The 27,389-nt window shown below is 44.9% G+C and overlaps 1 protein-coding gene across 1 annotated transcript in view; it reads right to left on the bottom strand.

Annotated features, from left to right (window-relative positions):
* The window catches only part of Mamld1 (mastermind-like domain containing 1), a gene marked incomplete at its 5' end in the record, with an annotated part of 57,856 nt that overhangs the window by 13,376 nt on the left and 17,091 nt on the right, over positions 1 to 27,389 (bottom strand).

The raw sequence follows: 27,389 nt of genomic DNA, 5'->3' as shown, positions 1-27,389 counted from the left end.
AAAAAAAAAAAAAAAAAAAAAAAAAAGACATAGGTGTCATTTCTTGGAAGAGGGGAGGTACTCTAGGGCTTCTAAGGTATTTTGAATAACTTGTCTGGTTGGTGGGTTATGTGGGTGCTGGGTTTATTATTGTATGTGTTATTCTTTAGTCTGCTTGTACAACGTGCACTCCATAAAAGATTTCCTTTAGAGAAAACCGGGACTCATGATAGTAGAAAGCAATGGGGTTATATCAAAGGTCCAATCCAAGTTTAAAGTCGTCATTGTTTACAGGTTAAAAAAGACACTTTGGGATTTTGGTCACATTGACTTTTCTCCTCTACTGCAAATCACAGCTCCTTCAGGAGTTGCTGCAGGTACAGGGGATGAGGAGGGGTCCAGGGTGCAGGGACCTCGCTTGGTGTGCTCTCAGCAGAGCTCTGGGCTCTCGAAGTTCTTGCCAGGAATGCCAACACTTCCAGGGGGAGGCCTGTCTTCTTCCTCTAGATTTTGCTCCCTCACACACTCAAGTGGCTATTTCAGCTTTGCTGCTACTCTCTCTCATGGCCAGACATCCAGTTCCCTTCCTTTCTATCTTTCTGGGAAGGAGATGTCGCTCTCTCCTCTCCTGCCAATGAAGGCCTCACTTTCTGCCTTCTCATTTGGACTAATCCTGTCTCCTTGGGGCCAACTCCTTTCCCTACTTCTTGACCACTTTTAGAACTTAGGAGAAAGTACAGCTCACTTATTCAAGTAGCATTTTCTGTAGATGAATAAGAAGTCTCATAGTTTGCCGCAGATTGCCAAGCAAAGTAAAGGCAGATGCAGAAAGACCTCCAGAGAGCACCTATTGCTACTGCTTGGCAAGAACTCAGCCTGCAGGCATGGAGCTTGGGGATGCCACCCTCTGAGAAGCACCAGCTGCCTCTAACACCCTATTTGGTAGGATGATGCTACAGTTTGGCTCTGGACTATCCTATGTGTTAAGAGCCTTGGTCCTTAGCCTGGTGCTATTGGAAGGTGGTAGAACCTTTAGGGACAATGGGAGGTTTAGGTCATTGAGGATGTGACCTCAGTGAGACTGTGGGATATCTGTCTCATCTCCTTTCTTTTTCACATCCAGCCATGAGGTGAAAGGACGTCCAGCACCATGCAGTCCTCCATGATGTACTGTGTTGACACAGGCTCATCCAAATGCAGTCAAATGGACCAGACCCACCACAACCGTGAGCCAGTATAAACCCCTTCTCTGACTCCAGGGCACCTTGCTGTGACTCGTTTATGCCAAAGGCAGCTACTTGCCCTGGCCTGAAATCCAAGAAGGGAGAAGAGTGGAGCTAGGGTATGTAGCTCTGACCCACAGCTTACTGAAAAAGAGATCCATATGAGAAGCAAATGCCATGAAGGAGAAGAAAGAAAGTATTCCATACAGAGCTGGTCTCTTTCAACTTCCTTCTGTTTCTCACTGAGAGCAACAGGGTACATCACATTCCTGAGCTCCACAGGCAGGGCTGGGAGAGACACTACACTTTGACATTCCCCCTAGGCCTAACTCCTGCAAACAGACTGCAGTCTCTGTTGGCCCTCTTCAGATTGGAGTTTGGAAGAGGACTTCGATGCTTTTGAGGATGACATTAATAACAAGGGATCAGACTGGGGGAGGTGGGAGATCCTTGATGGTGGATTAGAAGGAGGGATGGTAGTCCAATGCTGGGCCTCTTTTTTGGTAGCTCCAAACCCTTTTAAGGTAGAACAACAGATGTTCTGTCCCTCACTGTTTGGCTACTGGGAAGGCAACAGCCCTAACCCAAACTGGGAAGCCTCCTGAGAGGCCCAGTAAGGCGTCTGTCATGTATACCTGGAGGAAGGCAGACTAAACAGATCCTCAGCACAGTTCCATGTGAGATCCCTAGGTCTGAGATCCAAAACTGAACTGAGTTCTGGCCCCACTACATCTCTTTCCCTTTGACTCTCTGAAGCGTCTTTCCCTTTGTCTGCTTCCATTAGGAACCAAGAGCTCTCACTGAGCCAGGCTCTGCCAGAGGGTGAGCCAGCTTCATAGCCAGCTTCTTGCAGAGCAAAGGATAGTATCATTCCTGCTTCCTCCCAACACCCTCCGCCTCCTGGGCATTTGGGAGGTGGTTTCCCTTGTATTTATTACTTTATTATGGTCCTCTAGTCCTTGCATAGATAGTCTACTCATTAGCACTATCTACATGGCTAGTGGGCCCAGATTACACTGAGGTCAACAGCCTGGGCACTGAGACTTCTAACAAACTCGTACAGGAGAGAGGGCTCTCTCTCCCCAAGAAGTTGGAGGACATTCCCACCTGCCGACAGCAAAAGTCCCAGCTATTGGGCTTGGCGGTGGGTGATTTGAGCACCATTACAACCCCGTTAATCTGGTTGTGCCAGTCAATGAAGGGAGTAGTGGGAGTGACAGACCTTGGCAGCTGTGTGACATCAGGTGAGTGGTGTTACCTCCATAAGCCTCAAGTTCCTCATCCAGAAAGTGGGGACAACAACAGAGCCCACTGCATGGGGCTGTGTCAGACAGGATTAAAGGACAAAAAGAAAGCCCTCATTACAAGGCTCAGGGCAGTATATACTTGTAAGGACTGGTTCCATCCTCCACTTCCATGCTCAGTAACTTGAAGAGCTCTGGTCTGGAAGTCAGGTGATCTGAGTTTCAAAATGGACTTTACCATTAGCTGTGTAAACTTGGGAAAAATCGCTTTCCTTTTTACATCTATTGAGAAAAACATGTGCTTCTTTGTCTTTTATTCTGTTACTATTGTGTGGTACATTGATTGATCTTCATAGGTTGAACCAGCCCTGCATTCCTGGGATAAATCCCACTTAATCACAGTATGTAATCCTTTTCATGTGTCTGAATTCTCTTTTTAGGTCCACATTTCTCTAGCTATAAAATCATGTAGTTGAGCTAGACAATAGTGAAGGTCTTTTTCAGTGTTTATGACCTCTGATTCTGTGACTAATACAATGAAGAAATAGTGATTATTAGGTATCAGACAGACAAAACTTGACTCATAGAGTCATTAAGAAGCCTAATATTCAATTAGCTTATGTCTCAAATAATTTAAGTTTCTCTAGTCTGTCCCAACTCTAATGCTTGATAATCTTTACATGCTTAGGATGAAAACTAAAGCCTACCAGCTTTAAACTTCTTTCACATGCGTAGGGTTTTATTTTTCCAGAACTGGATCAGAAGGGGACCCAAACAAACAAGCGGAGGGTAGATACAATCAACAATTCAAACAGTGAGTGAAGAAACAACAGAGAAACACAGTCCAGTTACACACCAATCAAGCCACCCTTGGCTTTGCTTTCCAAAACTGTCAGTCTACGTTTATTTTACCCTCTGTCCTGTAGCTATCTACAGCCTGCCAGGGACTCGGGGAGTGGCTCTGACTGCCAAAGGAAGGGTGCGATGGCTATGCCAATAGTTGCTCAGATCTCCTACCATGGACAATATAATCGACTGGCAACGTCCAGCAGCCACCCTTTAGGATCCACCACTGTCCTCACATTTGGTCTGGGCTGCCCTCCCTAACCCATGACTGAACATAGTGAGCATAACTATGCAAGCCTATTCGTATGAGGTGCAGGACTCCTCTAACGGGTGAGATTGGTGCAGAGACTCTCCACTGGCCTGGCTGAACCTTTCCTGGAACTGTACTGTTATCTGAGACTTTTTACCCAAACTTTCTTCTGTTCCCCAATTGTCACCAGCCACCTACATTGTGGTCTGAGGCTCTTTCCACCTTCTTAAGATATTCTTCTCTTGCTTCTCTCTGTTATGCTTCACAAGCATTTCCCCCAATACATTTCTTGAAGGCCAAACCCCATAATGGTGTCTACCTTTTGACAGGCCCACATTAATGCCAAGGAGCTCTTAGCTACCCAGCTTTATTTCTGCCCAGAGTGCAGAGGGAACCTTTTTCTTCTCAGCAGGCCCACTTTCCTAGTAAATGACCTTGATAAGTACTATGGTCTAATGATTACACCCCCCCCACCCCTGGGAAATTCACATATTGAAACTTAATCCCAATCTACATGGAACAAAGTAGCAACCGAATAAGGTCATCTGATAATCTCTCCTCATAGACACACAAAGATGAACAGCCACTCATTCAGCAGACTGTCAGCACAAGAACTAAGGAAATCAGGTGCAAGACCACAAAGCCTGCTTTTGTACAACAAAGCCAAAAGATGCCTTAAAGAAGGCAGGAAAGAAAGAGCTGCTCATGTCACCCTCTTCTGCAACTCTAAGCAGCCCAGCCCAGCCCAGCCCTGCTTGAGGGAAGGACAGAAAATGAAGTCCAAGCCTTAGACTTGAAATCCATTATCAGGCCTGACATGGCAAAACCCCGTACTGGAAAAAGCCCCATGATGTCTGCTGCTACAACACTTTGTCCTGGAACTTCGTGCAGGGCAGACCCTAACTGCCCCCATGCTCAGTCCTGCCTGTGAACAGAAGCACTGCAGAGCTCCAGTGCCGATAGAAGTCTATTGGACTTCTACTCCAGCTAGCACCGCTTGGGCTGGTTGCAATGGTCGTGTCTTGAGAAACAAGTTCATCTCAGCAACAGGCAGGCCATAGCAGCGTGGGTATTGGTGCCATCCTAGTGTTGTGCTGGCCTTGGCAGTTTGGAGGCTCAGGATGTGACACAACAGGGTAGTACTGGTGGCCGTATATGTGACATAGGAGCCCAGGGTTGTTCTGTCCATGGTGACCCGGCCCAGAGCTGAGCAGATTTCTGCAGTGTCTGATCACAGGCCAGTAACTCTGGACAAGGGATCCAGGCCTGCCCTGTCTTTAGGGGGAGGCTTGTGGGTTCCACTTGCTCTTTCTAGATATTTTCCCATTTCTGTTGGAACAGTACACCAACAGTATACCTAGGACTAATGTGGGCTTGAGTTGCTATTTGGTATTGAAAAAGTAACAACATACCAACAGCAGGTTGTCAGAAATTCTAGACCTAGGAACTACTCAGTACTGAAATAATGGAAGTGACTCTAGGGTAGGAGAAAATAAGCATCCTGCTTAGAATTTCTGGAAGGAGAGGTGCAAAGCCACATTAGGAAGACTGTAATAAATACCTAATTTTTCAATGCTCAAATGACATTGCATGCCAACAAGCATCTGTAGCTTTCAGCAATCTATGACCTCACTAATATTTAAAATAACATGCCAGAAACTGACTAGGCAGTAATCAGTGTAGGAGAATGCTCAGTGAATTTAAAATAATTGTTTAAAAGAAACCCAGTGAAGCCAGGCATGGCGGTGCATGCCTGTAATCCCAGCACTAGGGAGCCTGAGGCAGAAGGATCATTGCGAGTTCAAGGCCAGCCTGGTCTACAAAATGAGCTCAAGGCCAGCCTGAACTGCATAGTGAGACCCTGTCTCAAAAAGACAAAAAAAAAAAAGAAAGAAAGAAAGAAAGAAAAGAAACTCAATGAGCTTGAGGAAAGCACAGAGAAACATTTCAATGGTCTACCAAAGAACGTAAGAGAGTCGGATGCAGTTTAGAAAATGACAGAAAGTCTTGAGCTGAAAATTGTGCTCAGAGAAATTAAAAATGTAAAAAAGGTATACATAGCAGGATAGATCAAACAGAAGAAAGAATTTGTGAGTCTGAAGACAGGCTATTTAAAAATATACCATTGGAGGATGTTATGGTTTGTGTTTAGAAGCCCCAGTCAGGTTATAGGTGGGCTTTTTCAGAGGCGGCTGGATCTAAAGTGTGTGGTCGAGTCACAGTGCAATGCTGGGATTAAGGGTGGGTGATTACTAAATTGGCCCACTAATTGGCTTAGTACCCCCTTATCTCAGTAATCTGGATAAGATAAAAGGGGCAGAAAGATGTTAAAGTCCCCTCCTTTGTTGCTTTTGCTACCTTGTGGGCGCCATGAACTGTTCTCCTCCGTGAAGCCCCTCTGCCATGTGCCACCCTGCCTTGCAGCCAGCCAACTATGGACTGAAGTGGCTACAAACTGTGAGCTAACTAAACCTTACCCCCTTTAACTCTGGATGTTGAGTATTTTGTCTCAGCAGGGGGCAAAGTAACTAAGACAGAGGAGAGGAATAAAAAAAGAATGAAGAGAAACAAATAAATCTTACAGGAACAATATGACAGTATTAAAAGAGTAAATATTTGGGTTACTAGGGCTCAAGTAAGACTTGAAGATTCTAAAGAAGTAGAAAGTGTTTGGAGAAATAACAGCAGAAGCCAGGTATTGTGGCACATGCCTGTAATTGCATCTACTGAGGAGGCTGAGGCAGGAGGATTGCAAGTTTAAGGCCAGCCTAGACAATTTAGCATAGATTTTGTCTCAAGATAAAATAAAAAGGGCTGAGAATTAGCTCAGTGCTTCTTGGGTTTAATGTTCAGTACTGAAAAAGAGAAAAGAAAACAATAGAAAAGAAAGAAAAGAGACAAAATAACAGAAAACTCCCCAAACCTAAGAAGGACACAAATATCCTGGCACAGGAGGCCCAAGGTAATTAGTCAAATTGAACTCAAATAAGTCTATCCTAAGACATCTCAAAATCCAACTGTCATAGGTGAAAGACAAAGAGAGGATTATCAAGAGTGCAAGAGAAAAGAAATAACATGGGAGTGTCCCAATTCTATTGATAGCCCACTTCTCAGCAGAAACTTTAAAAGCCAGGAGAGTTGCATGAAATTTTCACAGTGCTGAAGAAAAAAATCTGTCCACAGAGAATACTGTACCCAGCAAAGATATCCTTCAGAAATGAAGGCAATCATGACATTAATATATGAAGAGATAGGCAATATAGAAAGATGTAAAGTGTGATATCCAAAATTCACAATATGGGGAGCAATGGAACACAAGTAGGAAGTTTTCTTATTGTATTTTCTCTTGTTTTTCTTTCTTTCTGTTCTTATCTGTGTGACTATATTAAGTGGCTCTCACCTCAAAATAGCTCACTATAACCAAAATACATTTTTATAAGCTCTGTGGTAACCATAAGTCAAAATTCTGTAAAGGAAAAAACAAAAATAAAGAGCAAGGAATGAAAATATGCTATGAGCAATTCACTTAATCACAAAGGAAGTGTGTAAGAGAGGGAGAAAGAAAGGAAGCAACTACAACAAAACTAGAAAACAAATTATACAATAGCTGTAATTAAGGCCTTACCTATCAGTAATTACCTTGAATGTAAATGAGTGAAATTCTCCAATTAAAAGACATAGAGTGACTGAAGAGATTTTTTAAAAGTCCCAATTACATGTTGCTTACAAGAAATTCACTTCACCTTTAATGACATGTATAGAGTAAAAGTGAAGGGACAGAATAAGACATTCTATGCAAAAGGAATCCAAAAGAAAGCAGGAGAAGCCATGCATATATCAGATAAATCAGACTTTTTACACAATGGAGTACTACTCTGCCATAAAGAAGGATAAGTTTGAGTCATTTGTAGGAAAATGGATGCATCCTGAGACAATAATGCTAAGTGAAATATATTAGACATATAAGGTTAAATATCACATGGCATCTTTCACATGAGAGACCTGAAGTATAAATAATTTAAAGAGCAAAACTAAATATAATATGAAGTAGGAAGACAGATCTATTGCAAATGGGAGGGGGCCAAAAGATGGAGGAAAGGGGGAAGGTGGGGAAGGGGAGGGGATAAAAAAAGAATTAAGATGTGCTCACTTTGGCAGCACACATACTAAAAAAATTAAGATGTGTAGTGTACATGTACCAATCCCCCATGATGAAGGTAATCATTATGTACTGCAAATATGCACTAATAAAAATTAAGAAAATTTAAAACATAGACTTTATACCAAAAGAAGCAGTAACAGACATGGGAAGTCATTATATATTGATTATACATTGATAAAGGGGTCAATTCAGCACAGAAAATAACAAACTTAGGTATTTAGACCTTGCTATGGTTTGGCTCTTAACCAAAAGAAAACTATAGGCCAATATCTTTGATGAACATAGATCCAAAAATCGTCAACAAAATACTAACAAAGCAACTCCAAAAGCACATTAAAAAGGTTATTCACTATGATCAAGTGGGATTCATCCCAGAGATGTAAGGATATTTCAATATAAGCAAATCAATAAATAATATACCTTTTCAACAAAATGAAGGTCAAATCCATATGATTCCCCCAACTGATGGAGAAAAGGCATTCAATTCAATTTGACCAATATCCCTTCATAATAAAAATGCTGAATAAACTGGGTGTACAAGGAATGTATTCAGTGTAATAAAGACATTTATAATAAGCCAATAGCTAACATTATACTTAAAGGGGAAAGGTCAAAAGCGTTCTTTTTAAGATCTAAAATAAGACAAGAATATCTATTCTCTCCACTTTTATTCTACACGGTGCTGGATGTCCTCATCAGAGCAATTAGGCAAGAGAAAGAAAGAAGATCTAAACTGGAAAGGAAATCCAAGTATTACTGTTTTTCAGATGACATGAAGATATATAATCATGGAGATGGAGATTATCTATCTATCTATCTCTCTATCTATGTATCTATCTATCTATATCCAAAGTCCACCAAACTCTACTAAGTAACTATCAGAAAAAATACATGAATTCAGCAAAGTTGTAAGACACAAAAGCTATGTACAAAAATCAGTAGCATTATTATATGCCAATGGTGAATTATTTGAAATAGAAAGCAAGATACAACAAAAAATGCTCCCCCCCTTGAACCAGTATACTTGTTTCTTAGTTGCCCAGGTCATAGTTCCTGTTCCAGTTCTGGTTACTTCTGGTCTCTTAGAAATGGCTGTCACTGTGATGCACATTGTATAAACTAATCCCCAATTGACAGGTCATTCTGCCTCTGTACTTCCTGCTTGCTTATCCCTCATAACCCCTAGACCACAAGAGACCAGGGCTGGATATTCTGGGAATGATCCTGATCTGTGCCTATCAACATAAATAAATTTGCCTCCAGATCCTGGGTGTCATTAAAGTGTTTTGCTTACCATAGCAAAAAAACCAATTGCATTTAAAATAGCTACCAAAAATGCCTACAATTAAACTTAACCAGAGGTAAAAGATCTCTCCAATGAAAATTAATAAACACTGATGAAAGAAATTGAAGAGGACAGAAAAATGGAAAGACATTCCATATTCAGGAATTGGAAGAATTAATATTGTTATAATATCTGTACTTAGATCTATAGCTTCAGTGCAATGCCTGTCAAAATACCATATACTCATTATAGAACAAGAGAAAATGTTCTAAATTTTATATTGGACTTCAAAAAAACCAAATAGCCTTAGCAATTTTGAGCTAAAATAACATCAGCTACAACAACATGCAGGAGACATTATAGTACCCGACTTCAAAATATAGCACAAAGCTGTAATAATCAAAACAGCCAGGTATTGGCATAATATGGGCATATAGATCAATGTAACAGAATACAGAGCCTAGAAGTAAACCCATGCATCTATAGCCAACTTATTTTCAACATGGGTGCAATGGAGAAAAACTAGCCTTTTCAGTAAGTAGTGCTGGAAAAATTGGCTATCCACATGCAGAAGGATGAAACTGGACCCCTATCTCTCATTAGTTACAAAAATCAGAAGGCTGAGGATATAGTTTGGTGTAGAATGCTTGTTTGCCTAGCCCTGGGCTCAATCCCCAGCAATACACAAACACACACACACACACACACACACACACACACACACACTGGATTACAGACCTAAATGTAAGACAAGAAACTATGGAACTACTAGAAGAAAATACAGAGGAAATGCTTCAGAACTTCGGGTGGACAAGAATTTTTTGGAAAAGACCTCAAAAGCACAGGAAACAAAAGCAAAAACAAATTGGATTGTATCAACCTAAAAAGCTTCTGCACAGCAAAGGAAACAATCAACCAACAGAGTTCACAGATAACCTATAGAATGTGCGAAACTATTTGCAACGTGTGCATCTGACAATGAGTTGATGTCAGAAATATAAAGAACTGTAAAAATTCAAAAGTGAAATGTCAACCTGATTAAAAAATAAGCAACAGATCTAAGCAGCCATTTCTTAAAAGAAGATATACACATGGCCAACAGGTACATGGAAAACAGCTCAACATCACTAATTACCAGGGAAATGCAAATCAAAACTACAGTGAAGTATCACTCACCCTAGTAAGAATAGCATTATCAAGAAGACTAATGACAAGCACTGGTGAGACTGTGGAGAAAGGAAACCTTTGCACACATTGGCAGGAGCATAAATCAGACTTTATGGGAGACAGTGTGGAGGTTCCTCAAAAAAGTAAAAGCAGAACTACCATATGATCCAGCAATCCCCCTGCTGGGTTCATATCCAAAGGCAATGAAGTCAGTATACCAAAGGAACTTTTGCACTCCCGTGATCACTGTAGCACTATTCGTGGTAGTGGAACCAACCCAAGTGTATATCATGGGGTGGATGGATAAAGACAACGTGGAACATGTATACAGTGGAATAGTGTTCAGCCATAAAAATGACATGACATTTGCAGCAACGTGGATGGAATGGACCTGTAATTAATTGACACAAGCTGGTTCAGAAGGAGAAGCAGTGTATGATCTCACTCATATGTTAAATCTAAAAAAGTTGATCTCATAGAAGTTGCGCGTAGAATGGTGGTGAGGTTGAGGGGGGCATGGAAGATGGAGGAAGGTTTCTCAGTGGGAACTAAGGTCCAGTTAGATAGGAGCAGGAAGTTCCGAGGTACCATTGCATAGTAGGGGGGCTACACAGAACAATAATGCATTGTTTAGAAAAGCTAGAAGAAAGGACTTTGAAAGTTTTCAGCAAGAAAACGATAAATGTTAGAGGGGATAGATATGTTTAACCTGACTTAAACATGACACAGTGCATACATGTGCTGAACATTAGATGGTATCCCATTAATAGGTATAATTTTCATGGTTTCATGTATCTGTCAAACATATTTCAAAAAGAGAAAGAAACAGAATTCCCAGTGTAATGTTACTGGCAGGTGAGGCCTTTCAGAAGTGATCAGTTACGAGAGTGGCACTCTCATGATGAGAATTAGCGCCCTGATCAAAGAGGGTGAAGGGAATCTGCCTCTTCCACCATTGCAGGAAGCAGAGAGAAGGTGACATCTATGAAGCATGGTCCCTCGCCAGACACTGCAATCCGCTGGTGCCTTGACCTTGGACTCCCCCGCCTGCAGATCTGTGAGTAACAAGTTTCCATTGTTTAGAAGGCACCTTTTCTTGACTATTCTGCTTAGCCGCCTGAACTGACTGAGATAATAAGGAACACAAGAAGCACTCCTCCGTCACAGCTCACTGAGTTCATTTCTGTTGGCGCTGTATTGCACTTTCTGGAGCTAGATATCGTTTTTTCTGTGATTCTCCTTCCTCACTCCAGTCATGAGTTGGTTGCTTTAACAAAAGCGAGTGTAAGTCTTGGACCCCCGGTGAGTCTACTTTCCCAGAGCTCCAGATAAGGGGATTCAGCTGAGCCCTCCTTTTCCTCCCGCCAGGTGCAGCCTGTGCCCTGCACAGAAAGTTTTGCTTTCCCGCCACCCTGCTCTGTCTTCCTCATGACAGACTTGCACCCGCTAAATGGATGATTTGTGGGGGCTAAGAAGGAAAAGGGCTAGCTGACCCAAGAGGCAGGCACACACACACCCTACCGCTCTGCCTGCCAAAACAGACGTTTTGATGTGTGACTCTCTAATGACGATGGCATCCATGTCTTCAAATTCAGCATATATAGGATATACTTTCAGTGGGCTTGTGGTTTTTATTACCTACTTTTTCTAAAAAAAATTTTTAAGCATTTTGTTTGGCTTGCTTTAGTTATAAGATCGTATTTAATGGCAGAGAATTAAAGCAGCAGTGATAGACTGTAGAGTGCAGTGAATTCATATCCTATTCCCAGATGTGAAGCTGCCTGCAGATGGACTCAGGATGCAGAACGCAAGAGCCTGGATTTTTAGTCAGAAGTCGAGAGAATCGGGCCATTGACTTGGGCTGATCATTTCACAGTCTCACTGGAATCCCACTTCCCCGGTGGGAGAGTACACCCTCCCTGGGGTGATAGCCCAGATTGGCTCCCCAGGCCCTGCTGGGTTGGGCATTGTGTGAGTCTGAGGAGCCTCTGCTGCCTTTGCCCAAGTGCCAGTCTATAAACTGTGGGAGTTGGGAGGAAGGAGCTGGATGATCAGGGGGCTGATGTCTTGAGAGAGGAGGCCCTGACTGCCTGGCAGGGAGAAGCCCAGGGCCCCAGGCTCCCCGAGAGAAAGGAGAAGAGCTGGGAAAGAGGTGGCTGTAGATGCCAGGGACACTGAAGTTCCCTACCAGTGTGTTTGTTTCTTCAGATGACTCGTGTATTTCATTCCTTTGGCATACCCACAAGTGTAAGCTGTGTGACGCATTGTAGGAATTGGTCAGTGGTTCGCCACTGTAATAAAATACTGTGGCTGGCATCTGCTCCCAGGCTGCTGTTCATATTACTCCTGCAACACATATTTACGGAGCACACACCATGACCTAGGGCCTGTGTAGTGATAGTACTGATAAGCAAGGCAGATACGGTGAGGGAGAAATGCTGAAACAAGGGTTCACAATAAAGGCTGATAAAGGTCATAAAGGAGCCCTGCAGGGCACTACGAGATGAATACCAGGAGAGCATGACCTAAGCTGGGTTGGGGTTGGGGGCTTGGTTAGAAGAGGCTTCTTGGAGGCCGAGAGGTTAACTTGTAACTTGAAGGAAGAGTAGATGTGGCCAGGTGACCCTGGGAACAAAGTTTTCAAACCAACTCGGCATCACAGCTTCCCTCAGTGCTACTGCTATTCTAAGAGCCGGTGCATACCAAGCCAGCGGGGAGAATGCACCTGAAGGGCCAGCGTGTCCCGGAAAGAGAGCTGCTTTTGGCAGTCACAGAGGCACTGCGGAGTGCTGTGCTGCGGGGAAGAGGGCGTTGGGGGATGGGCTGAGCAATCTTCATATTTCTGGTCTTAAGTGTTTCAACCAGGAAATTAACTTCCCTGAAGTCCAAAGGTGCCCTTACCTTCAGCCTCACTTGTCAAAAATTAGATTATTGTAAACCAAAGCAGAGTTCGGAGGCGTTTTAGCTGTTCACGTGGTAGAGCTGGGTGTGTCCTATTTATAAAGCATCAAGTCCTAAATTAGCATACAACATGTGATAGAAAACGATGGCTAATGTTCCAATTAACACAATTTCTTATAGTAAAAGACACATTGCCATGAATCCCCCTCAAAATCGTCTACCTCACTTTGAACACACGTATCCCACCGTGTTTGCCACTTTCTGAAGCAGCTCTGGGAGGCCTCTTTTGTGCGTCTTCTGTTGTGCCATGGTAGCTGCCTCAGTGCCTTGAATCGATTCAAAGTGTTTGCCTTTTATGATTTTTATAGCTTATATCTAGATGTTCCCCCGAAGTCTCATGTGCTCAGAGGTGGGGTTTGGGAGGGACGGGACCGTGGGTGGGTGACAGTGGACTGATGAGTCTATAGCTGGCTGTGATGGTGGGAAGTGAAGCCTGGTAGGAAGAGGTGGGTCACTGTGGGTGTGATTCCTCTCTGCTTCCTGCCATGCCATGAGCTGTTTCTCCTCTGCGATGCCCCCCCTGCCATGCTGCCCTGCCTTGGAGCCAGTCGACTACGGACTGAAACCTCCACAAACTGTGAACCACAATGAACCTCTGCTCCTTTAACTTGTGAGTGTTGTGTATTTTGTCCCAGCAGTGGGAAAGTCACTAAGACAATGGTCATTTTGATTTTGGCCAAGACTCAGAAGTTGCATGGTGCCCGATCGGGTGAGTAAGGGGGGTGAGGAGAGACTGGTGTTCTTGTGAGCCCGCCTTTCCGTTCGACAGCACTGGGCACAGCGTTTGCTATATTTTTGATCACGCCTCACAAAGACGCTCACAAAAAGGACTCCTAGAGCTGCTTGGGAAAGTTACAATAAGGACAGGGTAACTATTTTGAGGGAGAGTAATGCCAATGTGTCTTTTAATGTAATATATTTAAAATCTTTTAGATGCTCATCAGATATTTTGATCACAGAGCATAAAATCCCAGAACTCTAAATGTCAGGACTCAAAGGGCTCATCAGGATCATCTACACCAGAGATTCTCAAACTTGGGGCCTTGGAGCAGTGGCAGCAGCATCCCTTGGGAACCCATCAGAAATGCAAATTCCTAAGTCACACACACACACACACACACACACACACGTATAGAATCAGAAACTAGCGGGGGGTAGAACGCAATCATTTGTACTTTAACAAATTTTCCGGAGCACACTCCAATGACAGAACTCTTGATTTCATCCAATCCTTTCCTTTCATTATACAGAACAGAAGACTGAGTTCCAGAGAAGAAGGAGCGCTTGCTCCCAAGACAGGCCTTGTTGCTCCTGTGTGGCGGAGGACGAGATGCATAGTTGTTGTGGTTTATATGTAGATGGCCCCCCAAATCCTCATGCGATCATAGGTGGAACTTTTGGAAGATGATTGGATTATGAGGCTTTACAACTGATTTGCTCTTAGGAGGTGGGGCCTGGTTGAAGGAGGTGGGGCACTGGGGGCGTGGCCTGGAAGTGTTTATTTTCTTTCTGGACTCTTCCCTGCCGCTTCCTGGATGCCTTGATGTGAGTAGCTATTTCTCTGCCATGCCCCTCCGTCGTGCCGTTCTGCCTTGGTGCCAGCTGACTATGGACTGGAAGCTTTACAGACTGTGAGCCCAATAAACCCTTCCTTCTTTAAACTGTCGGTGTTGAGTACTGTGTCTCAGCAACTGGGAAGGTGACTAAGACAATGAGGGATCAGTGACCAGTGTGCGTTGCTTTCCAATCTTGCTTTTCTAAATGGTAAATTTTTAATTTTTTCCGTACTCCTACTCTTTCTCTGCATGGGTGAGATTGGTGGCCAGGGATCCCTGAAACATAACAAGACACATACTGACTCAGTTCTGAGGATGGCACCTCCCCTGAGCTTTCTAGATTGGAGCTGGATCCATTCAGAGAGGTGTAAGTGGTATTTCCATAGGGGCGAGGATTGGGGGGGCATGTGTATGCGAAGAAAAGAGTGTATGGATGAGGAGGGCCATGAGGTTGATTGCAGCAGCAAACACTGTTGGTGGCCTGGCCAACCCGGAGTTTTCCTTCTCTGGGTATCTTCCTCCATTTCTGTTCAGGCAGCCTTCCTCACCTCACAGGGCCTAGATGCTTTGAGAAGACCTGGCTCTGCGTAAGGCTCTAGAGAAAGGGCACTTAGTTTGACTGACATGAAAGCATCCCCGTAGCCGTATGATCAGTTCAGGCCAATAAACTCAAAGTTCTGAGGGGCTTCTGGGTAAGAGGGGTCCTTTCTCTGACAGGTTCTCCAGCAATTCTCTTGCTCTCTGAAAGGGTCAGGAGGAAACTGGAAGCCCTTGGAGTAGCGGACTGCTATTGTGTGCCCACAAGGGGGAGCTAGCTACAGGATGAGGCCCAGGCTAGGAAAGACAAGAGAAGATGGACACAAAGAAACGGCATCTTTGGTGACACGGTTAAAGTATTTGTTGATGCAAACCAACCTTGACATCTGCTTAACCACTAGGCTGTCACTTGCAGGACTCATTAGGTCCCCTCCGTTATTTAAGCCAGTGTGAACGGAACTGTTTGCTAGTGGCAAGTGGACACATTCTAAGTGGCAAAGAATCCACCCTGGCCCCTCAGATCCCTGGTACGTGGGGTCTGCTTTCACCTCCTGCCTCACATTAGAAAACATCCCATTTCTAATGATGGAGCTGGAGACTGTTGCTCAGCCTTGAGTCACATTTCTTTGTCCATAGGCCAGTTTACGTAAAGAGAAATCTAACACACCTGAACTGTCCAGCACACTCCAGCACACACATCCAGTGCAGATCAAATATCACAATCTTGGACTCTTCCTTCAGATGTGAAGTGTGTTATGCAAGCCATTAAAATGCATTAGTTGAATGTGATACACAGTTTAGAAGCAGTAGTCCAGCTTAACAACATTAAGAATTTTTGGATCATATTCAATTCCAATGCAAACTTGAATATGTACTTTGTGGGTTTCTGCGAAGAAAATAATTGATGATCCAAACTGGAATTCATCTATAGAAACTAGACAGTGCTATCTCCTAAAAGCAATTATTGGCACCAAGCTCCTGAATTTTTAAATCCTTTGAAAAGCCCAAGAACATACCAGAAAGTCAAGATTTGATTTCAGAGATAATCACATACAAAAAAACCCTGAGAGGCTATAAATGATGTTCCTGTGTAGGTAGTTGATTGCTCCAAAAACAATCATGAGAGTTCATTCTTTTTCTCAATCCCTAGTCTAATATGAAATAAAAGTACATACTGGGAGAGTGGGAAAGAGATACCAATTATGTACAGGGTTATAGAGAAATGTTTATCTATCTCAGCGTATACACAGAGAGGAAGTTTTGAGTTGGATATGGCACAGACAGTAAACTCAGGGACTGCACATGGGGCTGTGGATACAACCTTTGCGCATGGGTGGTAAGGGGGCAGAAGCAAAGTAGATTGTTGGGAACAAGGAAGGTGAGCCTTCTGGTCTCCAAATGCCCTGGGGGCACTTTGGTAAGTCTAGTAGAGCCTCCCCCATCCAGGGGACATCACGTCAGTGCCCCACGCTCATCTCATAGACAAACAGCCGGGATAGGAGCAAAAAACTTGAAAGAGATAGAGAGATAGAGAGATAGAGAGATAGAGATAGAGATAGAGATAGAGATAGATAGATAGATAGAGAGAGAGAGAGAGAGAGAGAGAGAGAGAGAGAGAGAGAGAGAGGACTCATTGGGAATATCACTGTTAGGACTCATTGGGAATATCACTGTTATCTTCAAATCCCTGAAGGGCTTGTCTTTTGCAGTATGAGTTAACTTTCAAGTTTGCAAAAGTGGTGCTTCTCACTAGCTGCTGAAGAAAGAGGCAGGCAGAACAGATCTGTCTGATCCCACATCTTTATGAATTCAGAGGGAATCATCATGGTCAAGGCCATTGCCAGAAGCTGCCCTTTCAAATTCATTCTGCTGCTTTTATCTGTATCAATCTTGAACTGTAAGAATTAATGGGCAATCAGGGGTCCTCTCTGCATAGGTCGGGTGAGGGAAGGAGCTTCTTTGTGATATAACTGTTTTGCTAAAGAAGACACCTCCAAATTAAAAGTTAATACAGCACATAAAAGAAAATATCAATATAGCTATCAAAATAACAAAAACAAATAAAAAATCCAAAGAGATAAATTTCTGCAAGGAATGTGGAACCTGTGCTTGCAAAAAATAAACATTGTAATTTTTAAAAAACTAGTGCTTGGAGCTTGCCTTAGTTTGTATTTTGAATGTTCCCCAGAGAGGCATTACACTAAATGTTTGATTTCCAGCCTGTGGCACCTTTGGGAGGTGGTGGGACATAGTGGAAACAAGGTAGGTCATTGAGGGCATGCCCTTGAAGGGGATATTGTGATGCTGGCCCCTCTTTTTTCTCTCTTTTGGTGAGCAGCTTTGCTCAACCTTGTGCTTCTTTTGGCCTTGTCTCAGGCCCTAAAGCAATGGAGCCAACCAACCATGGACTGAAATTTCTGAAACCATAAGCCAGAATAAACCTTTCCTCTTTTTAAATTGATTGCCTGAGGCATTTTGCCTAGCAACAGAAAGCTGACTAACGCAAACTCATTCAAATACAGTCAAGCATTCCTATAAGTTACATTGTAAGCATAACGGGAGAACACAGGCTAAACAACCTTGGGAACATGCTCACTGGATTCTGTGCTACTCAGAAAGAAACAGCAGTTATCAATAAACTGTGTGTAAATTAAGACTTCTTCCTGCTCCTAGGACTGATTGCAATTGATTAGTTTATGTTAGGAGTATTGGTGCTGCTCAAGAGTAAGGTGAACAAATCTTAACTGGGAAAAAGCAATAAAATGAGTGGCCTGAATTTCTAAGCTAGGATTTTTTCTTATTCTGTGTGGCTGTCACTGTGGTATGTGAAATGGCAAGGAGAACTTGTTTTGTTCCTGTAAATTGCACTAAGTGGTGGAACAATAGCAGCAGTAGCAACAACAGAACGAATACATTACTACCAGAAGTACAAAACTGTTACTTGTTGGGAGTGCAAGAAATACATGTATTCAGACATTGCACAAGAGCTATAGAAATACAAGCTCAACAAGACCAGAAAAATTCTTTGCAGGCTCTATATGCAAAGGCAAAGTTTTCCTTTCTGCCTAACATGAGAATACGAGTTCATCCATCTCCTAAGCCTTGAAGACTGAGAGCTGCTATCAGTAGTTACCCTAAAACACTCAAAATCACCATAAGAACTTAACGTTCTACAAAAGCTAGCAGATGCACCTTATTATTGGTTCATTCTTCTGGTCATCCATTCAAAGGGTCCTTCAGCTGCCATTTACAGAGTTATATAGGGCATCTTCCTGTGCCTGAGGAATGTATAACTGAGGTGGGCAGTAACTCTGATTATGAAGTGGGCATCACAAACCCTGAGAGGCAGAAACCAAAGGCCTGTGAACTAGGGCACAAGCAAGGACATTAACAACCAGGTGTATCAAGTTTCTAAAAGCCATGTGGACATTGGTTAGAGGTAATGCAAGAGCTACATGTTTCCCACTTTGTACGTCAGCACCAAGGCTTAGCATCCAGTTCTCACTGTAGTTTAGAGCTTTAACCTTTTCCAGCACTCTATTCCAAAGCTCAGCTTTTGCTCTAGAGGGCCAGTTTACATGGAGAGCTAGTTCAAAATGGCAAGTCACTAGCATCATTCTGTTGGCTCCTGTATTACTTAGCAAACTGAGTCAGCCTGGCGTAGCTAGTCATGTGAATGCACCAAAGAACCAATAAAGCAAGTGAGATTTCTTCTCCCAGTCACAAGAGAGATGTCATCTCTATTTACAGTCATTTCTTTGTCCCCCTGCCCACATGTTGTCATTTCTCCAAAATGCCTACAGAAGGAAAGCCTTTTTGTTAGGCCAACCAGGAAAGTTATTTCTAAGCCCTGTGTGGGCCCAGTAACTCCATCCTGTGTTGAATTTACATGCACCTCACCGAGGCACACAGGAAGCTCAGAGGCCCATACAAAGTGATAAGTGGACACACAGCCAATTCTGCTCTTTTCTAAGATGAATGTGGAACCTGTGCTTGCAAAAGTAATATAGCTTATGCTTAACAAGTTTAATATAGCTTATGCTTAAGTAATATAGCTTATGCTTAACAAGCTCCTGCTGCCACTTTTAGATTGCACACTAATATTACTGGAAAAGAAAATACTGCTTTTGATTAGCAGAAGCTTAACAAAAAAATACCAGTTTTTTTCCTTCTTCTTAAAAAGTTTTGGTAAGACATCCAGTCATGTGTCACTTAAATAATGGGGACATTCTGAGAAGCGTGTTGCTGGGTGATTTGCCTGTGCAGGAATGTCCTCAGATACACTTATGTACACCTACATGGTACAGGTCAATCTCTTGATGTGGCCTCTTGATGTGATCAAGAAACTTGTTAAGCATAAGCTATACGAGGCCACTGCCATCGTGCACTGCATACCATTTCGCAGTAAACCTCGTTGTTATAACTGGAGGAGAGAGCTCTAAAATACAGATAAAAAGCACAGCATAGGAAACACATCAGCTGGCAATAGAGTAATTTATTATTATGGCCAAGAATGATGTACTGGCTGGGGATATAGCTCAGTGGCACAGTATTTGCCTGGCAAGTGCAAGGTCCTGAGTTCAATTCCCAGTACCCAAAAAAAAAGAATGGTGTACTGTACATAATTGTACATATTATCCTTCTATATGGTAGAACAGTGGGTCCTTTCCAGTGGTGCCACCACTCACAACATCATGCCCAGTGTACCAGAAACAACCTCACAGGCCCATATCATAGAGCTACGCCAGCTGTGAAGTCACTAGGTGATAGGAGTTTTTCTGATGCATAATAATCTTTTGGGACTACTCTCATAAATTTGATGCGTTGTTGACAGGGACATTGCTTTACAGTGTATAGCTATATATAGCACCAAACAGATCACTTTAACCTTTGCAAATTGTACAATTCGGTGACATTAAAGTTTTTTGATGTTGCACAACCATCCTCACTGTCCATCTGCACAAGTGAAGCTGCGTGTCCTTCATCTGTGTGAGTCCAAGCCACACCTTTGCCAGTCTAACATGAAACTTGCTCCCATGGGTGAAGGAGCAAAGCACTGAGGACCCATGTAAGTGGGGATCCTTTGTTCTACTCACTCTTAGAAGCTGCTATTCAAATGGGCATCAGGACAGCCACCGAGGTGGGTCTGGAGGTGGAGCGGGGTGATCTCTGTGGACCTTTAAGTTGTTTTCAGCTTTCAACAACCTCCCTGCTTTGGAGGAGGAGGAACTCCCTTGAGAAGCCCTTATCTAGCAGAGACAACTACAGCACAATACAAGCAGCAAAAACAGTGGTGCCATTGTGGACAAAATAACAAAATCAAAAGCAATCTCAAATTGTTTCAATTCCTTTAAAGAAAAAGTAGAAACTCTTTCTTTGGGGTGGTATAGTGGGGTGCTTTCAACCTAATAAGTACATTTGTCCCATGCTGTCCAGGGTAGGTTGGTCTCCGGATTTCCCTCAGATCCCTAAGCCCATGGATACTCAGTGCCTTATAGTATTTGCACAGAACTACCCACATCCTCCTGTATACTTGACATCATCTCTAGATTACTCACGATTCTGTACAATGCAAATGCTATGGGAACAGTTGTTATACTCTATTGTTTAGGGAAGAATGGCAAGAGAAAAGTCCGTACATGTTCAGTACAGATGCAGTTTTTTTAAAAAAAAACTTTTCCATTCACAGCTGGACAAATCTGCGGATACAGAATCCACAGATATGGGAGGAAGACTGCCTTCTACTTCCTGCTGTCCCCGTTAAGCTCAGAAGCAACCATGAGTGTACACACAGGTGCCTTACAAAGCGGGCCCAGGCAGTGGGATCTTTTTGCCTTCAAGGGCCACAATAGGCTAACGGTGCGAATAAACTGAGGAAAGTCCTCTGTAAACCCAAGATAGGGTGCCCGGCAAAGGATCTGAGAGGGAAGCTTTAAGAGAAGATCGCCAGTGGCACATGGAGACCAAAAAAGAAACTGAAAGCACAAAATGATTCTCGTAACACCAGGAAGCTCCGTGCCTGCATTTCCCAAATCCAACAGGCTTGGGCATTTCATTTCCCGGCAGTGCAACACTACGATATCAGTCCCTGAATTTCCAAAATGTATTCCATACTGGGCCTCATCCTAATTCCTCTCAAAGTAGCCAAAAAAAGTTGTCCCAAATTCAATAGCTCTTTGTGGCTCAATTTAAACAGAAATTGAAAACTAAGCTTGACTCTACATTCACCTTTACGTACAAAATCAGAATGTTCCTGCAGGAGAACGTCCACGTGTGACAGAGAAGATGTATGCAGGGCAGGCCCTGGGCTCTGACCCCCAGGCTCTTTGAAATCTGCCTTGCAGAACCCCCATCCTTCATCTGGAGCTGGAGGCCCTTCCTTTAGTTGCCAGTTCACGGGTGGACAGCGCAGAGCTTCCCCAGGGGCCTTGGCTCTTGCATTTCTCCAGGGCTAACTTGGAAATGAAACCCCTACTAGAACCAGTAAAATACAAAACATCAGGAAGCTTCTCTGTGAGCTTGGCCAGCAGCACTGCTGTCTCCCAACCCTTTCCCTCAAAACAAGACAAGAACCAAGGGAAGGCAGTGGAAGGTCTGGCACGTCCGAGCTGACAGGCCCCTCTCGGACAACAGATGGTGCAGCTGATTTGACGGGGGGCTATGCATCTCAGCAACTCAAAGGTCACTAAAAATGCTGAGCGATCTTGCGAATAGAAAACGGCTCACTTTCCACCTTCCCTGACTCTCACAGAAAAGGGCACTGAAGTAGCTTTGATCAGAATAAGGAATTCTCTGAGCCTCCCTAATGCGGCTTCTGCGTTTTTGTTTTCAGCGGGAGGTCATGGTACAAAGATAGAGAATTTCATTTGCAGTCCTAATTGAGACAACAGTAATTAAAGGTTATGCTCTAGTGAGCAGGCTACTCCAGCCTTAGAAGCCCAAACCGAAAGGAAATCTCGGGTTTCTGCAGATTCTTTTTGGAGGCTTTGCGGGTGGGAGGGCGGGTGGAGGCGAAGGAGGGGAGAGGAGCGAGGAGAGGCATCCCTCCAGATAGTGCTCTCTGCGCTGTGGCTTTCATCGGACGTCTCCTTTGAGCGAGGCTCCAGAAACAAGGCAGGCAAGAAATACCAAGCCCCCAGTGCCATGACTGACCAAGCCCAGCATTCCCGGAGGCCCTGGCGCTGAGCCGGCCGGGGTCTGGCTCTCACTGTCACTGTGGTACTCACTCTCTGACCTACTCACTGCCATTATCTACGGGCAGCGGGCCCTCTGCCTGGGTCTCAAGTGGCACTGGCCTCAGCCTGCTGCAAGTCCTAGGGACTTACTTCCTTAATTCCTCATCCTATCCCCCTTAAATTCATCCCCGGGTCACATTTGTCACTCACCATCCACATAGCTCCTAGCACCTCAGCTGTCTGTGCCTGAAGGGAGAGGAACTTGGCCTTGAGTACAGCCCCAGGGCCTGCTGGGAACCTGAGAGCCAAGGCCCCGGCCCCGCCGCTGGGAGTGCTGCACTTTGGAGGGCCCTGTGCCAGGGACAAGAGAGGTGCCCATAAGTGGGGTGGGGTGGGGCTTCCTCACTTGGAGCTGCCCGGACCCCTCCCAGGTCCAGCCCCTCTGAAAAGGCAAAGGGCGAGCTCCCTGGCTGGCCTTACTGCTGCCTAAGCCGAGAAGACGTGAGGCTTCTTGCTAAAGAGAGAAAGCAGAGCAGACTGGGTAGGGGCTTCATCCAGCCTTCTCCAAGGCACGCTAACTTCTCCTTTCTCTCTCCTTGCAAAATTTGTCAAAACATCATGTGCCTCTTGGTCTATTTCTCCGCAGCTGCCCTCTTCCCCCTGTGCCTCGAGGCCTGCCTCAAGGATCAGATTCCAGGACTTTTTGTTCTTATTCCAACTGGCCACCGTCCACATCCCTCCTCCCCGTGGAGCCACACTCCCAGCCCCGCGGACCGGAGCAGGGCTTCAGTACACACGTGCTGAGGGCGCTCCGGTGGAGGCTGCCTCTTGCAACTCCCATCGCCTTGATGGACTTGTTTTCCTCTTTGAGGAAACATATGTTCCATTCCCCAGGGGCCCATGGTGAAACTGAAGCGAGCCTCACAGTCTCTTAGAGTCTTCAGGCTGAAGAGGCATCACACCACAGGAACAAAATCCACTTGACCTCTCCCTGATTACAAACTGAGGTAGCGCACCCAGTCTGGGAGTAAGGTGGGGAACACAGTGAAGTGATTTGGGGTCATTAACATCTTAACAAGCTAGGGCCGGATGTCACGGAAGAGTTAAAGATCCCTCCCTGCACAAATCCAGGTGCACATCCCTGACCGTAAGTTCAGGTACAAGAAGTTTTAAAAGCTAACTTTACTTTTTGTAAATTTGGTGCCAAACTTTATTTGGGGGCAACATTTGACCTGAATTGAAATATTCATATTTTGCTGTAACGATAATAAGATGCTTTGCCCACATTCTATGGGAAGGTTGTGTGATACTTGCTATTTGCACCACATTCCCTTTCTCAGGTTCTACATGTTTGCGACTGGAAAGTCATCTGAGTGCAGGCATTTCAGATCGAGGGCCACAGGCCTGTACTGGTCCCGGCTGAATGTGTGCCAGGCATTGTTCCAAGCAATTCCACCTCCTTTGTCTTCCCAGTGCTCTATGCAACGGAGAGCAGGTCTTTCCCCATTTTCAGCTGAGGCTCAGAGGGGTTAAGGAACATTGCTCACGGCTCTGTCTCGGTCAGTGTTGACAACCACACTGGAACCTTAGTTTGCTCTGCATCCAGTGCCCTTGCTTACCCTCCCACACTGAACTGCTTCTTTGAAGGCAGACGGCATTTGCCTTTTACCTTAAGCGGAAGTGAATGGTCTGGTGAAATTGGATCATTGACTCAACTGGCAAAGTGAAATCCTGTAAGTTGAGAGATTCTAGGCTGCAAACAAGAAGGCACTTCTACAGACAGCTGGGTGGGATATTTCTGCTCACTCAAGAGTTTGTTTCTCACCTTACATCCAGAAACTATTCCTTTCAAAAACTAAGATGCATCCGGGTGCGGAGGCACACACCTGTAATCCCAGCACTTGGGAGGCTGAGGCAGGAGGGTCGTTGTGAGTTTGGGACCAGCCTGGGCTACAAAGTGAGCTCAAGGCCAGCCTGAACCACATAGTGAGACCCTGTCTCAAAGAGACAAACAGACAAACCAAAAAACTAAGGTGCAGATTCCAATGAATGTCTAGCCTTCCCACAGAAAACACTGTCATTCACGAAAAGTGCTGCAACCTAACAAGTGCCATGTTTTTAAGTGTCTTACTTTTTTGGGGGCCTACCTTGGCCATCAGTAAAATCTGGGAAGTTTATTTACCTCACTGGAAGTGAGAAGCACACGCTTTCTACCTCTGGAACTTCCATCTGTCTTTCTACAGGGACACCAGCCCTTACCTCAAATACTTGCGCCTTCCTTCCTTTCTTTTTTCCCTGGAAGAGTGGGCATAGTGGAGTCCGTAGGCCTGAACTTTTGTGGGAAGGAACACAAGATGGAACGGGAGACGGGGGCTGTTGATGCATTTTGGCTGTGTGTGGAGAACAGAGCTGGGGAGAAGGCTAGGGCAAGAGCACATGAACAAAGAGCTCAGGAACATGTGGGGGAGATCCAGCCTATAAGGTAACATAGCCCTTCTCCCTTTCCCCCCAGGCCTGGAGTTCTCAGGAGGCACAGGCCTAGAATAGGACGGGCCCAGAAGGCATGCAGGTCACAGAGTTCTGGTAAACCTCATGGTGGGCACGGGGTCTGGAGGGAGCACTGCTCACATTCTGTCCTGACACGGCTCCTGGCCTGGACAACCACATCTTAGCCCCAGAAAACAGAGGGACAGAAAGAAAATCATCTTGGCCAAGCCCTATTCCAAGTGCTTTTGATGTCTGAACATATTTAATACCCAAAGGATTTCCCTCACCCCTATTTTGTAGAGAAGCAAACAGGCAAGAGCGAGAGAAGGAATGGAAAGTTTCAGAGACAGCGCCTCATGTACTGCAAGTGTGAGTGTGAGCTCTGTAGGCATGCTCTGCTGTGTGACTTTCTGTAGGAACTGTAGGCCACTGGTGACTTCTCTGTGCCTTTCTGTTCAACAATAAAGACAATGATAAAAACCCCCTATGTTATGGTTTGTGTCTGGGTGTCCCCCCAAAGCCTCATGCGGCCATGGGGCAGGCTTTTAGAGTTTGATTGATTATGGGTGTGAGAGCTACACCCACCTTGGGGTGGATAGTTTGCATATGTAAGGGAGAGAAAGAGGCTGCTTCCGGCCATTTCCTCCCTTGTGTGTGTGCTTGTTGCTTTGCTGTGTTCTGCCCACATGAGCTGTAGCTCTCTGCCATGTGACAGTCTGCCTTGTAATCTGCCAAGTATGGACTGAAACCTCCACGAACTGTAAGCAAAATAAACCTTTCCTTCCTTAATATTGGGTGTCAAGTACTTTGTCCCAGCAGCGAGAGAAAAGTAACCAAGACACCCTACCTCTAAGGACTAAAATGAGAAAAGGCGAGTAAAGCACTGAGTCCCATGCCTGGCCTGAGAAGGTGGCTTCCGGTAGCAGTAGCATCCCGTGTGGGAGCACAGCCTCTCACTTCTGCAGGCTGAGGTCTCTTGAGCCCTTTCTGTGCTCCTCGCCTCAGAGAGCACGGCTGCTTGGTCTTTCTCCCGAACACCTTCTTCTCTCACATCGAGGTAACTGGTTGGGTGTGACTTTCGCGACTCCAAGCATTAAGAATTCTTCCTCTGGGTGAGCTGAGGTGGTTCTGGGCAACATTGCCAGGCTCTAACTATGCCCAATTGCAGAAGAAATAAAACAAAAAGGCTCCCAATATTAGATGGTGAAATGTGCCCAGGGCAAGGGTCATACTCCTAGTGAAAGAGACCTTGGGACTTCACCAAGATAGCTGCAGAAGTCCCTGCAAACAGACGGCACCAGCCCTATCATGAAATCAAACCACAGTGCTCCTGAACTGCAGACAAGGGCTCAAGCTCCTGTCCTGTCCTGCCTGCCTGCTCTGTCTGTCTTCATGCCACTCAACTTGGCCACCCTCTTGGGAATTCTGCCTGCTGTATGCATCCATCAATTGACCAATTTCCAGGTGCCAAGCACTCTGCTTTGTTAGGTTCCATTAGATCTCAACAAAAACGGTCTCTCCCTAGAGAATTGCCACGGTCATCTTGGAATTAGAGAGGTCAGCCCCTGGCAGGTGCTTCTCTTGGGCCAGGTCCCTAAGCAACCCGTTTCCAGAAACCCCTCTACTGTTCTACAGAACAGGGAGGCAGTGTGGGAAGCGGGAAGCAGAAGCATTGAGCACAGTCAGGAGAATGCTTCCTGGAGAGGATAGTGCCCAAGCCTTAAGGAATTGGCCCAGAAGGAGAGAAAAGGGAGGAAGGGAAAGTCAGGTGCAAGGATCAGCAGGGCTGACGGCTAAGTGCATACAGTGGATCACCTACTACCAGCACTTGAAGGTTGTAGAAAGCAAGTACAAAGCAGGGCCCCACAGACTTTGAGTCTAAGGAGGTTGGTAGGGACAGGCTCTGGCCCCTTGGGGACTTCTGAGAATGTGGGGAGCACAATCAGATCACCGGGTTAGCCAGGCAACTCTTAGAGCAATGGTTGATTCACTGGGGGGAATCAGCTAAGGGTCAACTGCACGATTTCACACAGCGAACCAAGAGGGGCCAGACTTGGGCAAGGCTACAGCAATGGGAAGGAAGATTGAGACTGACAATATTTAAGGCAGATAGAGCTGTGACACGGTGCCCACAGAGCCCTGCCTGCTGGTATTGTGGCCACCATGTAGTGATGAAGACATAGACTAGGTTATAAGACTGTGGCTTCTGACTTGTTGGGACACTCCAGCCCATGTCCTCGCCCCTGCAGCTTCTTGGCAGCACTGTCTCAGCCGCTTGGATGAAGCCAGCTGCCATGTCGTGAGATGCTCTGTGACAGTCATGCGGCAAGGGACTGAAGGGGGCCAATAGTCCCAGAGGAGCTATGGGCTCAGTCCAACAGCCTGCAAGGAACTGCCAACCACCACCGGAGTGTGTTTGGAAGTAGATCCTTCCCCACACAACCCTGAGAGGATTGCAGCTTTCTGTGAGATTCTAAGTCAGGAGACCCAGCTAAGCCATACCAGGATTCCCGATCT

This window comes from Chinchilla lanigera, unplaced genomic scaffold (assembly GCF_000276665.1).
Source record: "Chinchilla lanigera isolate Chin_1 unplaced genomic scaffold, ChiLan1.0 scaffold00097, whole genome shotgun sequence".
Lineage (NCBI taxonomy): Eukaryota > Metazoa > Chordata > Mammalia > Rodentia > Chinchillidae > Chinchilla > Chinchilla lanigera.
Note: the sequence above shows the minus strand (reverse complement) of the source record. Positions and strands in the feature narration are given on the sequence as shown.